Raw genomic sequence first — 14,349 nt, 5'->3', positions numbered from 1 at the left:
TTTCTTACTGTCTTGGACAGAGCAGTTACTGTGCAGATAGAATGCTTTCAATGGTGAATCTGAAAAATTTAGTGAAGCTCCTTGTGGACGTGGCAAATTTTCTAAGCGGAAGAAAAGTGTTATTGTGCTTTCTTGACAATCGCATCTACATGGGAGGCCCAGGATATAAACTTGATGGTCTGGCAGCACCTATGGAGAGAAATCTGAGTTAATGTTTCTGGACCAGTGACCCTTCTTCAGAACTAAATGAAAGCCAGAATGAAAACTTTGCTAAATCCAAGAAATTCATCAATTTATGCACCTTCAGTAACATCTGCAAATTTCAACCTTATTAGTCTATGACACAATGAAGGGAATATCTCCAGTCCTTGGGATATATCTTCATTCACCCATACAGGGGATCTTATCCTAACCTTGTACTATTTGCTTCAACCTTATCTGTTTATTCAAACCCTCGCACTTCTGTTTCCAGGCCAGTTAATTCTATATGGATCCCAAGGTTTTTTTTGGAAGCTTCCTGTTGTCCTTGAACTTTATAGTGTACAGGTCCATTTGGCAAAGGCTGTCCATTTAATTTTACTATGATCACTTATCGCCCAATTAACCTGGGCAGTGCGGGAAGTGTGTGACACTGGGATATTGCGATGAGTGAAGGAAAATTGAGAACTATGCTGTGGGGGAACAATCTGCATTTATTTAGAAATCTCCTCTGCTCATTCTTTGAACTACATTTTATATGTTACATGGCTAAAGAGGCAGGGGGTTAATCTCAATTTAAAAAGAAACATGAAAATACAACAAATGCAGCTTTCTGCTAATTATTTCAGCCAATCACAGCTTCACCTAATATTAATGGTCTGGGGAAGGAAATCTCAAGTAAATTAGTTTTGGAGCAAAACTTTCACGAGCTTCAGTTGTACTCAACTGCCAATGCTGTATCAATGCTTTAGTCAATAATAACTTAATAGATGTTTCCAAAATGTTGATGTTTGAATGAATGTTAATCTTGTTCCTCTTCAACTACACAGTAATTATTTTGTCCATTATTTTACTTGTATCATTAAACTTTTAGTGTCTGCAATCCAGTGCCACTAATAAAAGAGCAGACACAAGAAATTCATGAAATCGTGTAAATGACTGTGTACTAATATTTGAGGAAACTAATTTGAAAATCATAGATATCAGAAGATAATAGTCCAGATATTCCTATCAAGACCAGAAACCCTATTTCAGACCTTAATCGGGTTTAGAAATGACCCACTTATCTTTCGATGCTTCCTGCAAGGAGATCCCTGAGTAGGGATTACTTTGTAATTAACTTGTTCAGGAATCCACTAATCCAACAGTAAAGAATTTTTTTTTGTGTGGAAGCCACACCTTTTAGATCACAAACTGTAATTTTAAATATCTCAGCAGCATAGTCAATTAGCCTATCAGTTCCTTTGAAAAATCAAGTTGGTAGAGATGAGTGTGGAGTCAGGGTGACAGTTATTTATGGGAAGAAATTACTACAGATGCTGGAATCTGCACTGAAATAACTAGTGCTGGAGATCACAGCAGGTCGGGAAGCATCCATGGAAAGAGAAAGTTAACATTTCAAGTCTAGATGATTCTTCATCAGAGTCATCTAGACTTGAAACGTTAACTTTCCCTCTCTTCATGCATGCTGCCCGACCTGCTGTGATCGCCAGCATTTGTTATTTTCAGTTATTTGTGGGGATAGGGTGCTAAGTGGATGAGGGCAATGTACTAGGAGGGTAAGATCAATAGGGAGTCAGGTAGGGCACCAGATGAGTGAGATGGATAGGGGTCAAGTGGGTGGACTACCAAGGGGGGGGTGAGGATGGAAAGTTGCCAGTTGGCTGGGGTGCTAAGTAGGTAAGGTGGGCATGACCAGATTGGTACGATCCCAAGTCAGTGAAGTCAGTAACATGCGATATGGATAGGGAGTCAGATGAGTGCAGTGCCAATGGGTCCAGTTGATGGGGTGCCAGTTGGGTAGTATGCTGGCATACCAGATAGATGAGTGGGTGGCTAGGTGAGGTTGGTATCATGAAAATGTTGAATCCTGCAGTTGGGGATGTGGGCTTTCTCTTGTGTCTAAGAGATGGCAAGGACTATTGGATCTGGGGCAGGGCGATAGTGTCTGATAGCCGGGAGAAGGAAATTTTGCGGGTACATTGTGTATAAACTGCCTTTCTGGCTTTCTCAAGATTTTGTGCATGTAATGACTTCTTTAAAAACTGGCTTCTGTTTCTGCTCTGACAGGCAGCATCCTTAAATATCGGAAGAGCTGGGGCCTGCGTTGTCGTTGTCAAAATGTGAAGCTGCAGTCAATTGTGTGAAGCTTTCTCCTCTGCTGCTCTGAACTGGTATCTGTAACATGCTGTTTCATCACTGATTCTCACTAGCACTCAACTGAGCCTGTACACTGGTGTCAACTGTGCACCCTCTTCCTTTGAAGACGTCATCTGTGAACAGTCGGTATATGGCATCTAAAGGAATCTAGTGGACATTGGAAAGAATGCAAAACATTCAGTGATCAGCAAAAATTCCAATCAGCACAAAACCAAACAGAAGAAATTAAAAACAAATCCTTTTTTAAATAAAAAATCTTGGCAGCATTGACATATTTTAATTAAGACTTTAGGATTGCCACTTCATACAGCCTATCTGCAAATTACTCTAAGCACTGAATGACTAAACTGCCAAATCAGTATTTGAATTTAATGGATTTGATCCACTACAAAAAAATTAATATGTATGGAATTTGGTTATGGAATGGGCGCCTATCATAATAGAAGATGTATTTGTATAAAGAATTGTCCAATTTACATTCCTAATGAGGCTTCTGTAGCCAAAAAATTCCAAAAGCACATTCTTGTCATCATTCAATAAGTCTCTCTGTAATAATTGTGTATAGATATATTGAAACACCAACTTTCAAAGACAAAAGACTGAGCACACCTCAAGTGTTTTTCATACCAATAAGCAATGTCATATTCCCCGAAGTGTGGCCATTGGACAGTTAAAGAAAGTACAAACAAGGTGTATAATATTTAAAAACCAACTTACTGGAATCTCTTCATGGTGAAATGCTTTTTATTTAATTATTTCTTCATTGCACAGGATGACTTAAAGCAAAGCCTTCTCAAAGTGGCCATTGTAATTATTTTGTGATGAGACTGCTCATTGTTTAATTTCCTCAATCTGAGATAATTGGCAAAATTGAAATTTCTTTTAAAATCTTGCTGTTATTCTTCAAACACTTGCATGTATGTTGCACCTTATTGAGTTAATTACTTTGCACAATAAATTACTTTTAAGAGATTGTCATGACTATATGGTAAATTGCAGTTTTGTCAATGGATAGTGCTCTCACCTCTAAATCAAAGGTTGTAGGGTCAAATTCCACTTCAGGGACCTGAGCAGAAAATCAAAGTGAATGTAATTGTGGGCGGGATGGGGCAAGTGCTACAATCTTGGAGGTGTTGAATTTCAGATGGAATTTTAAAGTGATGCCCCGGGGGATAAATTAGACTCAATGTTTTGGGCATGATGTGTGCCCTCACAGCTCTGAAATAGTGTTTCTGTTGTGTGCACACATTTGAAAGGTGAGGTGCGCAGAATGCCTTCTAGTACAGGCCTGGGGGTGAGAAGTGAACGCCCTCTTAAAGTATGCAGATGTCAATCAGTGTCCAGCACTGACTTGACACTATCACTGTCATTTTGGTATGCAGTGCTCCCCTTGCCATCCTCTCTCAATCTTGCACAGATGTACAGAAACAGCAAGAAGAAACCCCCTCCCCTTCCACCCCATTTTATTGTTAATATTTGCATGTTAAATGTTGATTGATTTGTTCTAGCTGTGACTATGATCCTATATATTTTCCACATGGCTTGAAGTTGTAAAAGCTTGCTGGTCATCTTGCGGTGGTGCAGAAGGAATTATTTGGTGGTTCACACTGTTTATTTTAAGATATAGGGGCACTGCAAGCCATTGATCGTGGAAGGCAGTGCAACTTGGAAACACGGACAGAGGTCATTTCAGAGCAGGACAAACTGCTAAAAGAGGGAGGAAGAGGATGTGTGCAACAGCATTCAGTGGGAGGCTATGTCTGTCTAGTGTGTTCAGAAAGAAATTGTCCTGCCCAGAACTCAGCGAGCAACAATACATTAAATGTCTCCCCTTTAAAAAGGTCACGCTGAGTGAAATCTGGAATTAGATTTTTCAAACCAATTTGGTCTGAAGTAGAGGCAGGTGGGCCTGCAATTTGACACCATTGGCCTCTATTCCATTTATCTCCATGATCCCAAATATAAGCTATTTTGAAAGACTGGCTTGGGATCAGATTGGTTTCCCAGTGGAAAGAGGAAGGATTCCCAATCAACAAATCAGGCAGTCCACTTTGACGTTGACATGGTCTAGAACATCATGGTGGGCTCAGAATCGGAAGTGGGGTGGCCTGACAGCTGAAGTGAGTAGACCACGATCTAATCCTGATCCATGATTACAGGCCATTGCTGTAAATGATTGGCTGTCTCTCCAACACTACATTCAGAAATCTATGGATTTTGAAAAAAAATGTAATTGTCATTGTCCTTTGCTGTTACATTTTCACTTTTGGAACTTTCACTCTGATTGCCAGGACTATCAATTAGTTCATGTTTCTTTGGAAATCCTCCTTCCTTACTTGATAGGATGGCAGAGACACCTCCTGGCTTTTAATTGACCGAAACATGAAAAATCAGTTGCTATATTTAAGGCATGCCATGTGTGATTGGAACCTGAAACTAGCCTCCATATTGGGTTCCAAACCCCCGAATAAAATATAACTTCAATCTTCCATGAAATATATGGCCTAAAAGATCCAATTGGACCATTTTTGAGAAGCACAGGGATTTGGTATAATATGTGGATCTTATGTATCCCTGGTCATTATCACATTGCTTCTTGTGGGAGCTCACTGTGTGCAAATTGGCAGGCACACTTCCTACACTGCAACAGTGACTTCACCTTAAAAAAGTAATTTATTGGCTGTAAAAGTCTCTGTGATATCCTGAGGCTGTGAAGGGCACTGCATCAATGCAAGTTATTTCTTTAACAATCATTCCATAGCAGCAAGTCAGCTAAATCAAATGAAATGGATCCCCAATTGGCTTGTTTATTTGGAGACAGTCAGGACCTTAGCTTAACATACATCAAGACAGCACATCCAACAACATAGTACTCCTGCAGTGATCTGACTAGAGAATAAGCTTAAATTCTGGTGTGCCGTTGAATTCACAACTTCAGACCCCTTGGTAGGATTCCATCACATGAGTCAAGTTGACATTGCATTTATTGGTGATCATGCCCAACAAAAGCTATTTGGACCTACAAGTTAACAAACAGCTTTTAGATTAACAATCAAAAAATTTAATTACTTGTATATAACTGAATAATAATAATCATGCTGGACTTCTACCATAGTTTAGACATACTCAAAAGTAATTAAATTATTATTTGTGGGTCAGAGAGATCATGTGTGTTTCAGCTTGCATTTATTCAGATAATCCATTCTGCAACACACCTGCTTGAAGTTTCTCACGACCAGATAAATGGTAATAATTCAGGGCTGTTGGCTGACAATTCAAGGCTGCAAGAGAAAATGCAAGTGAGCGTCTTAAATTTTGTTTCTCAATTACTTCTGACCAGATTAGTCATCTTTTGCATGCTTTAAGATGTTTGAAGCTCAAAATGGAGTACCCGAGGTTATAACAAAATGAAAGACAGTGGTTGTCACAAGATGGTATCTGCAAACTTGGTATATTTGTGTACTATGCAGTACATAAGCTGAACACCATCCTTCATCTTAGTTTCCAGTGCAAATAGTTAGTTTTTACTCTTTTGCTTTTTCTTAGCTTTACTTATGGGCATATTTACTGATGTAGGTACACTTAGTTGAACTTGATTTCTCAATTTTCTATCCAAAGCAAGAGGATTAATAAGTGAAGAGTCAGCCATTTAGAATTTAAAATCCAATATTGCATCATTATAATACATTCTAATTTTTTCCTAAATGTCTTTACTCTCTTCTCTCTATCCTCAAGGTATTGATTCCCTTGAGATATTACAGACCTGATGAAGGGCTTATGCTCGAAACGTCGAATTCTCTATTCCTGAGATGCTGCCTAACCTGCTGTGCTTTGACCAGCAACACATTTGCAGCATGTTAACAACACCCCAGCACATTTATTAATTAGTCCCTTCTGATATGTGAGCCTGAATAATGGGTGTCATCAAACTACATGGTATTGGAAGGCATCACAAATAACCTGACGCTATTCTTAACAGACATCCGTACACACACAGTTTCCAGCATGACTCCCTGGATAGTGAGCAGCTGTGAAAATTCTGTACCATCTTTAAGTATTGGCTCTTCGTAGAACTATTAAATTGTACAGAGAAAAGGAAACATTCAGCTCATCACAGCAATACCATCCCTTGGAAATAGTTGTCCAATTAAGGACATTATTCTGTTATTTTCAGGGAACACTACCATTTAATATTTCCCTGATCAGGGATTTTTTTTAATTCTCCTTTCCATTTGCTTCCACTGCCTTCGTAGTAACTGGATTAGCAACTGAACCCATTGCATTAAAATAAGCCTCATTTCCCATCTACCTCTTTAGATAACTATCTTAATTATATGACCTCTGGTTACTGAACCTCCAGCCACTAGAACCATATTTTCTTCACACGATCAAAATTATTCATATGTGATTTGCATACAGGCACAGTTTCCAAGAGACCTTGTATAGACAGCAAGAAGGCTAATCCTGGCTATGTTTTATTTTTGTCATCCCTAGAGTGGGTTTTCTATTATCAATTTGTCAACCCATCCACTGTAACTGAGAACAGTTAACTCACCATCAAAGAAGGTTGAGCCTGCCACCTATTTTTGGCTGTCTCAGTTGCTCTGTGCACTTGATTTCTGGAATGACAGTTGGAGCTATCATTCCTATTCCTACACTTAAAATTTAATTTACTTCTGTATTTATTTGTCAAATCCATACATTTTTGTAAACGACGAATGGGCCTTTGCCAGCACTACTTATAAAGAAAAATTGCGTTTATAATGTTAAGTTTCCTCAATGTCCTTGTTACTTTTGAATAATGTGAAGCTGTGATTGTATAAACTCATCTGTGCGCTGTGAATGCATGAGTTCATTTCTACACTGTTTCAGCTGCATTGAGTTCATGTCCGGGACGTAATTGATGTGTGTGTATATAAACTTTGAAAAATCATTGTACATATACATTGCAAATAATGGGTCAATGTTACTGTATTAGAAGACCAAAAAAATGCACATTAAGCCATTAAGTGTCAAGTTTGACTAAGGAATGATGTGTACAGTTGTAAAATGTTGCACTAATTCAGGATAAGAATGAAAGAAACATGCAAGTTCATAGCTGCACAACATTTGTAGAATGCTCTGTACTAGCGTTTTTATGTGCCTGGCAAAGCCTTGGAAATGTTTCAGCATTGTCATGCTTGAGAATTGGTATGAGTGGTCTGTGAAATATGGCATGAACTACACAAGTAAACTGTTTGTTTCTCTGCTTTTACTGCCCGACTGTTTTATTGTCACTTTTACGCTTGTTTTCAGGGTTTATCATGTTTTGTGTTGTTTTTAAGCAGTAAAATCCATGCAATTCTTTCATAAAATATAAAGACACAGTTTCTGCATGACATTCGGCCAAATATTAACTAAATCTGTGGGGAAAAGTGAATAAAGCAACATTAAAATATCAGAGTTTTAAGTCAAATTGAGCATCATCATTAATCGCTTTATGGTCGAGAATCTTTCACATTGGTTCCAAAGTCTATTGATTTGAATCTGTCCCTGTCAAGCAATCTGACCACATCCACCATATTGTGTCCAAATATATAGTGCACGGACACATGAGTTCACATGGATCTCTTGTTAATCACCTGGACAAATACTGCAGGTGCAGGAAATTTGAAATAAAAATGGAATAAAACAATTGAGGGTTAAAGGTTATGGAGAGGAAACAAGAAAGAATAAAAAGGCAAGGTCTGTGATACAACAACAGTTTGACATTAATTACAAAAGGAGTTGATGGGGCAGAACCTGTTCTGGTAAAGGGTTTTCAACATGAAATATTGGCATAAACCTTAAATGGTAAGAGTAAGAAGAAATTGCTACTGTTATAAGTTCAACTTCTTGTTACTGCTGTGAATTTCCACTGGGTTCCATTAATTCCAGCTTTTCCAGAAATTCACAGGATAGCATCCCTAGGGGAGCTCCTTCAGAGTGGAGTAGAATTAGAATAAGACGGGACACAACCATTTTGTATGGCTTTTTGTTGCACTATGGGAAGATTAACAGTCCAAACTTGAGATAAGGGTGAAAGGGCAGATGAAAGGAAGAGAGAATCATAGCAGGGGTTGTGGGTGAGATTGAGATCAGGTCAAGGGCATGGTCAGGCAATTGGAATGACCATGGGATAATTCAGAATTAATCAGGTAGTCTAATGTTTCAGAGGTGTATTCAGTTTGAGAATGGTTAATCAGGTCTGGTAGTGGAAGGTAACCAATGGCCGTAGGGTGTTTTGGTTGGGTCAGATGTAATCCAGTTAGTTTGGGGGGTAATCAGGTCATTTGGATTAGTCTTTTTGCTTCATGTAGTTGTCAGGTCAAGAGGCAATTGAGGAGTAGAGGATGATTTGAGTTATCCAATTAATAAACTAGGTCTTAATCAATCAACATTTCCTGGGTAACAATCCAAACATGGAACTATCGAAAGCTAACAGCCAACTTGTTATAAGTTACAACTGCCTGAGTGATGCCCAAGTCCAGGTTTCCACATGTTTCTGACACACATCTGCAGTCATATATCCAGTCTCCAAACATCTGGAAAATTTGGCCTGTTAACACTGTTTCTTTCTCTTCAGATACTGGCCAGCTGAGTACTTCCAGTATTCTTGTTTTTGTTTCTGATTTCCAGCATGGAAAAAGTAAGGAAATGAAAGATGTTAATCACATTAATCTGCTGTGACCAGTGGTCAATTGATCCAAGTACTTTCCCTCCTGTAGGTGCCAGGATTACTTTAAATTTTATTAAATTGATCTGCAATGGCTACATAAGACTCGTGACCAGAAATCAATTCAAATCACAGAGGTCTGATCTGCTGTTACAGTAATTAGTTAATTGAAGACAGAAGTGATTAGCAGACAATTGAAAGCAATTAAAAAGTAAGACCAAAAGCATTAAAAGCAGTCAACTGATCTGCCCTTCTTAAAAAAAAGTTGATAAATGGCCATTTCCTCACAATCACTTTATTTGCCATGCTTGCCAATTCTATTCCAGTCATGAATCAATTATGTTCAATTACTCTGCTTGATGGTGTTGATTTGTTACATCCGGAATACAGCACAGAAATAAGGTGCTGTTGTAGTTTCCCTACCTCTAATCCAGGAGATGCACGTTCAAGCCTTAGCTGCCTCTGCATGTGCATGATAACACCTCGGAACAGCTTACTATAGAAAATATCTGCTGCACAGATATTTGATTAGTTCCTCTATGATGGGATTTATGCTTCACATGAGGACCGGGTCACTCATTATCATTTTATGGAATGTTTATGTTCAAGGTCATAGCCTCATTATTACAAAACAGGTGGAGTGTCCAAAAAATTCCAGCTGCATTTTGCCAATTATGTCCACAGTGGAAGCTTGACACCACTTTCAATGGTTCAGCAATCTCAGATGAGTTAGGAACACAAAATATAATTGCCTGGAAGCTTGTATGGTCACTGACATTATGGCCCCATTTTGTGAATTCACAATAGAAATAACTAAATTCACTTTTCACTCGGTCCTGGGTATTACAGTAATAGCATTACTGAGATGAGAAGTGAAATGATTTAACATGTTTTACCACTAAGCAATCAAGAGGAAAAAAAAGTATTTTCTTATTCTTGAGTAAAGAAGAAACTTTTTTTTGGGCCAAGTCTTCTCATTTCACAGGATCCACATATAATCATGAACCTTTTACTGTCCATCAACTGGATGTAATTTTTTATCCATTAGTATAGATAAACACTGCTTTAGGCTAATCAATGAAAGATTATAAAACTAAACATGCAAATGTTGAGAAGCCCAATTCTCAGAAATGTTGAGTTACATTAAAATTAGAGCAAAGAAACAGACTGGCCCAACTGATATTTATACCTCTCAAGCTTCCTCCTAGCCCATTTCATTGAACACTCTCAGTATAGCCTTCTAATCCTTTCTGCTTCAGCCATTCATTTAGATTTTCTTAAAAGTATCTATGCCATTCAACTTAACACCTCCCATTAGTTCTGACTCGATATGTTAACTCTGCTTTCTTTGCCAGATGTTGAGTTGCTCCAGACTTTTGTTTCAGATTTCCAGCATCCGCAGTCCTCTGTTTAATTTCCCATTAGTAAGTAGATCCATGCTCCAAACTGAAATGACTAGATGATTGAAAATAAAAGCCCTGATTTTAACCTGGGGTGGAAGCTAACCTTGCATAGCCCAATTGTGTGTCAACCAATATGTGGAATCTGGGCAATTCTAACTTCGTTGCCTTGTTTCAATCTCTCGATGGTAACACCCGGTTGAAGGAAGTAGAGGTGATGTGTACACCATTGAACAAGACTGAGTAATTACGTGGCAGCAACCATTGTAAACTGTTCCAGTTGGATGAATAAAAGACTGAGAGGTGGTATAGAGTGACCCGAACCTGAGGACGCCTGTGGTTCCCTTTCTGAACTAAGGGAGGAGAGAGGGTGGAGGTTACTGCTCATGTTAAACACACTCTTCCATTAGAATTTATTTAATTCAGTTCCACTTTAGATAGCTGAAACAAATGGAGAAAATATAATCCCAATTTCTATGTAGTTATTTTTATCTCAAAGCACTGAAGTTCTGATTGTTCCCATTTATTTTTTATTTTAGACTAATGAAATATCAACACTTACCCCTTCTCAACTGACGGATTGTTTTCTTAGCTGTATTCATCTTTAATACTCATTGTATCTTTTTTTTAGTTCACTCATTGAATGTGGGTGCCAGTGGCTGGCCAGCATGTATTATACATTTATATTTGCCCTCAGGAAAGCAGTGGTTAGCTGTCTTCATGAACTGCTGCAGCCTATTTGGCTTAAATACATTCATAATGCCAGGATTTTAACCCAGTAACAAAAGGAGCAGCCATGTATTCCCAAGTTAGGATAGTGAATGACAAATGGCCCTCGCAGGTGGTGCTCCCTTATATTTGCTGCTCTTGTTCTTCTAGGTGGTAGTGGTAGTGAAGCTGCTATCTAAGGAACCTTGATGTATTTCTGCAGTGAATCTTGTAGATTGTGCACAGTGTTACTACTGAGTGTCAGTCATGGAGGGAGTGAATATTTGTGGATGATGTCAACTCCTTGCACGTTGTTGGAGCTACACTTCTCCAGCTAAATGTCACTATGCCTTCACATTTATGCTTTGTAAATAGGGAACAAGCCATGGGGAGTCAGGAAATTGCTTAGGCTCTAACCTGTTCTTGTAGAAGAAAGTGAGGACTGCAGATGCTGGAGATGAGTCAAGAGTGTGGTGCTGGAAAAGCACAGCAGGTCAGGCAGCATCCGAGGAGCAGGAGAATCGATGTTTAGGGCATAAGCCCTTCATCAGGAATGAGGCTTGTGGGCCGGGGGGCTGAGAGGTAAATGGGAGGGGGTGGGGCTGGGGGGGATGGTAGCTGAGAATGTGAGAAGTAAATGAAGGTGAGGGAGAAAGTGATAGGTCAGAGAGGAGGGTGGAGCAGATAGATAGGAAAGGTGATGGACAGGTCAGGAGGGCAGTACCAGGTTGGAGGCTTGGGACTGGGATAATGTGGGGGGAGGGGAAATGAGGAAACTGGTGAAATCCACATTGATCCCATGAGATTGCAAGGTCACAAGGCTGTTTGAGGTGCTCTTCCTCCAGGCATCGTGTGGTTAGGGTTTGGCAATGGAGGAGGCCCAGGACCTGCATGTACTTGGTGGAGTGGGAGGAGAAGTTGAGGTGTTCAGCCACGGGGTGGTGGGGTTGTTTGATGTGGGTGTCCCAGAGATGTTCTCTGAAGTGATCGGCAAGTAGACATCCTGTGTCCCTGATGTAGAGGAGACTACATCGGGTGCAACAGATACGTAGATAACATTGGTGGAGGTACAGGCAAATTGCTGTTGGATGTGGAAGGATCCTTTGAGTCCTTGGACAGAGTTGGGGGGGAGGTGTGGGTGCAAGTTTTGCACTTCCTGCATTGGGGGAGGTGCTGGGAGTGTGGTGTGGGCTGGTGGGGGTGGGCATATACCTGACAAGGGAGTTGCGGAGGGAATAGTCTCTCTGGAATGCTGATATGGGTGGGGAGGGAAATATATCTCTGGTGGTGGGGTCTATTTGTAGGTGGCGGAAGTGGCAGAGGATGATGCGATGTTTGTGGAGGTTGGTGGAGTGGAAGGGAGGATCGGGGGATTCTGTTCTTGTTGGCAAAGTATTTATGTGGACACACCAGTTCAGTTTCTGAATGGTAACCTTCAAGTGGTTGATAGTGGGAGATTCAGTGATGGTATTGTCATTGAATATCAAGGGTTAATAGATTGTCTCTTGTTGGAGATGGTCATTTGCCTAGTACTTGCACAGCTTGTCACTTGTCAGCTCAAAGCTGGATGTTGTCCAGGTCTTGCTGCCTATGGACATGAAGTGTTTCAGTATCTGAGGAGTCTGGAATGGTGTTAAACCATACACAACCATCAGCAATCATCCCAATTCTGACTGTATGATGGATGGAAGGTCACTGACAAGGTTGGTTGGCCTTGGGACACCATACCCAAATCCTGCAGAAATGCAAAATTTATTATTAGGAGCTGGTACATTGGTCAGATGTACTGAAATTTTTCTTTGGTCCAAAGTCTATATTAATACAAGTACAGCTCTTCAAGAAAATGCCCTAAAAAACAGTGATGGCTGAAAATTGGACATTTGTTTTGTAAAGAGAATTTTGAGTACCATTAAGTTAGTTAAAAAAAAACTTTTTTTTTAGTTGCTGTTGACACCTAAATTATACCAGCAGCAGGTAGACTACATTAGGTCAATAAGCAGCTCACCATCATCTCATTGAGAGTAAGAATGGACAATGATGCTCACACAGCCAGCTATCCCAACATCACATGAAAGAATTTTTTAAAAACATTCTGCCTGTTTTCTTCCTAATGTAAATTGATACATTAACAGAATAAACATTGGAATCAAAATTTGCACAATGATAATCGTTTTTATTTATATTGAATCTAGACCATACCCAGGATGTCCCAAATTGTTCTACATCCAATTAATTATTCATGAAGTGCAATGATTATTAATCAAGCAGATCATAGTAAATATACACATTGGCAAGATCTCAGTTTGACAAAAGCAAATAATTCTTGACTAGTTTTTTTTAGATTATATTCCCTATAGTGTGGAAACAGGCCCTTGTCTGGAGATAATTCCTGATGGAATCAGAGGATAAGTTTAAAAGCCTGTTGCGGTCAGAATTACAGCGACATTAATATGACAAAGTGCTATTTGTTATCTCTTAAGAAGGTGGATAGGGGTCAGACTGGCCCAACCATATACAAGTAAATAGATACTTTGTGATTTGCTCATTTAAGTGCATGACAGCCAGTTACATATGATTCTGTATGACAGTTATCCAGTTCTAGGATTACTGGCATCTTGTTGAGGGTTTTTAATGAAACTAAATCTCATCTAAAATATGAGAGATGTGGAGTTGAGGCTGAGTTGAATCAGTTAGGATCAGTGAAGTTAGATTGGATTAAAACACTTGTTCACTAGAAAGAACTGTGTTAAGAATCATAATTGTGTTTAAAAAGAGTTAATTTTAAAAATATGGTTTGGTGTTTTAGAATGCAATCATTGTGCTCATCAAAATGATTAATATATCTAGCATGAATATTTATGTGTCTTATCTGACTGTTTTATCTATGTTTACCTTGTTAAATAAGAAACAAAAATTACACCTGACATTGTGATGTAATGTTCTTTAAAAGAAAATGCTGAAAATTATTCGTAATAGGCAACATGTTTCCTTCATATCCATGTAAATTTGCAGATAACGTCTTTATATTTTCATGCAGAGGTCAACACCTCTGACATGTTATATGTTCTCAATATTACACCAAGGTCTAGAATATGTGTTCAAGTCTTAGAGTGAATCTTCACTGCCGTTGAATGAATGAAGTTGATATGACGTCATTGGCACACTCAAAGGATTTCACGTGTAAAGTCA

The sequence above is a fragment of the Hemiscyllium ocellatum genome, chromosome 6, assembly GCF_020745735.1.
Source record: "Hemiscyllium ocellatum isolate sHemOce1 chromosome 6, sHemOce1.pat.X.cur, whole genome shotgun sequence".
NCBI classification, from domain to species: Eukaryota; Metazoa; Chordata; class Chondrichthyes; order Orectolobiformes; family Hemiscylliidae; genus Hemiscyllium; species Hemiscyllium ocellatum.
This window is presented reverse-complemented; position numbering follows the sequence as displayed.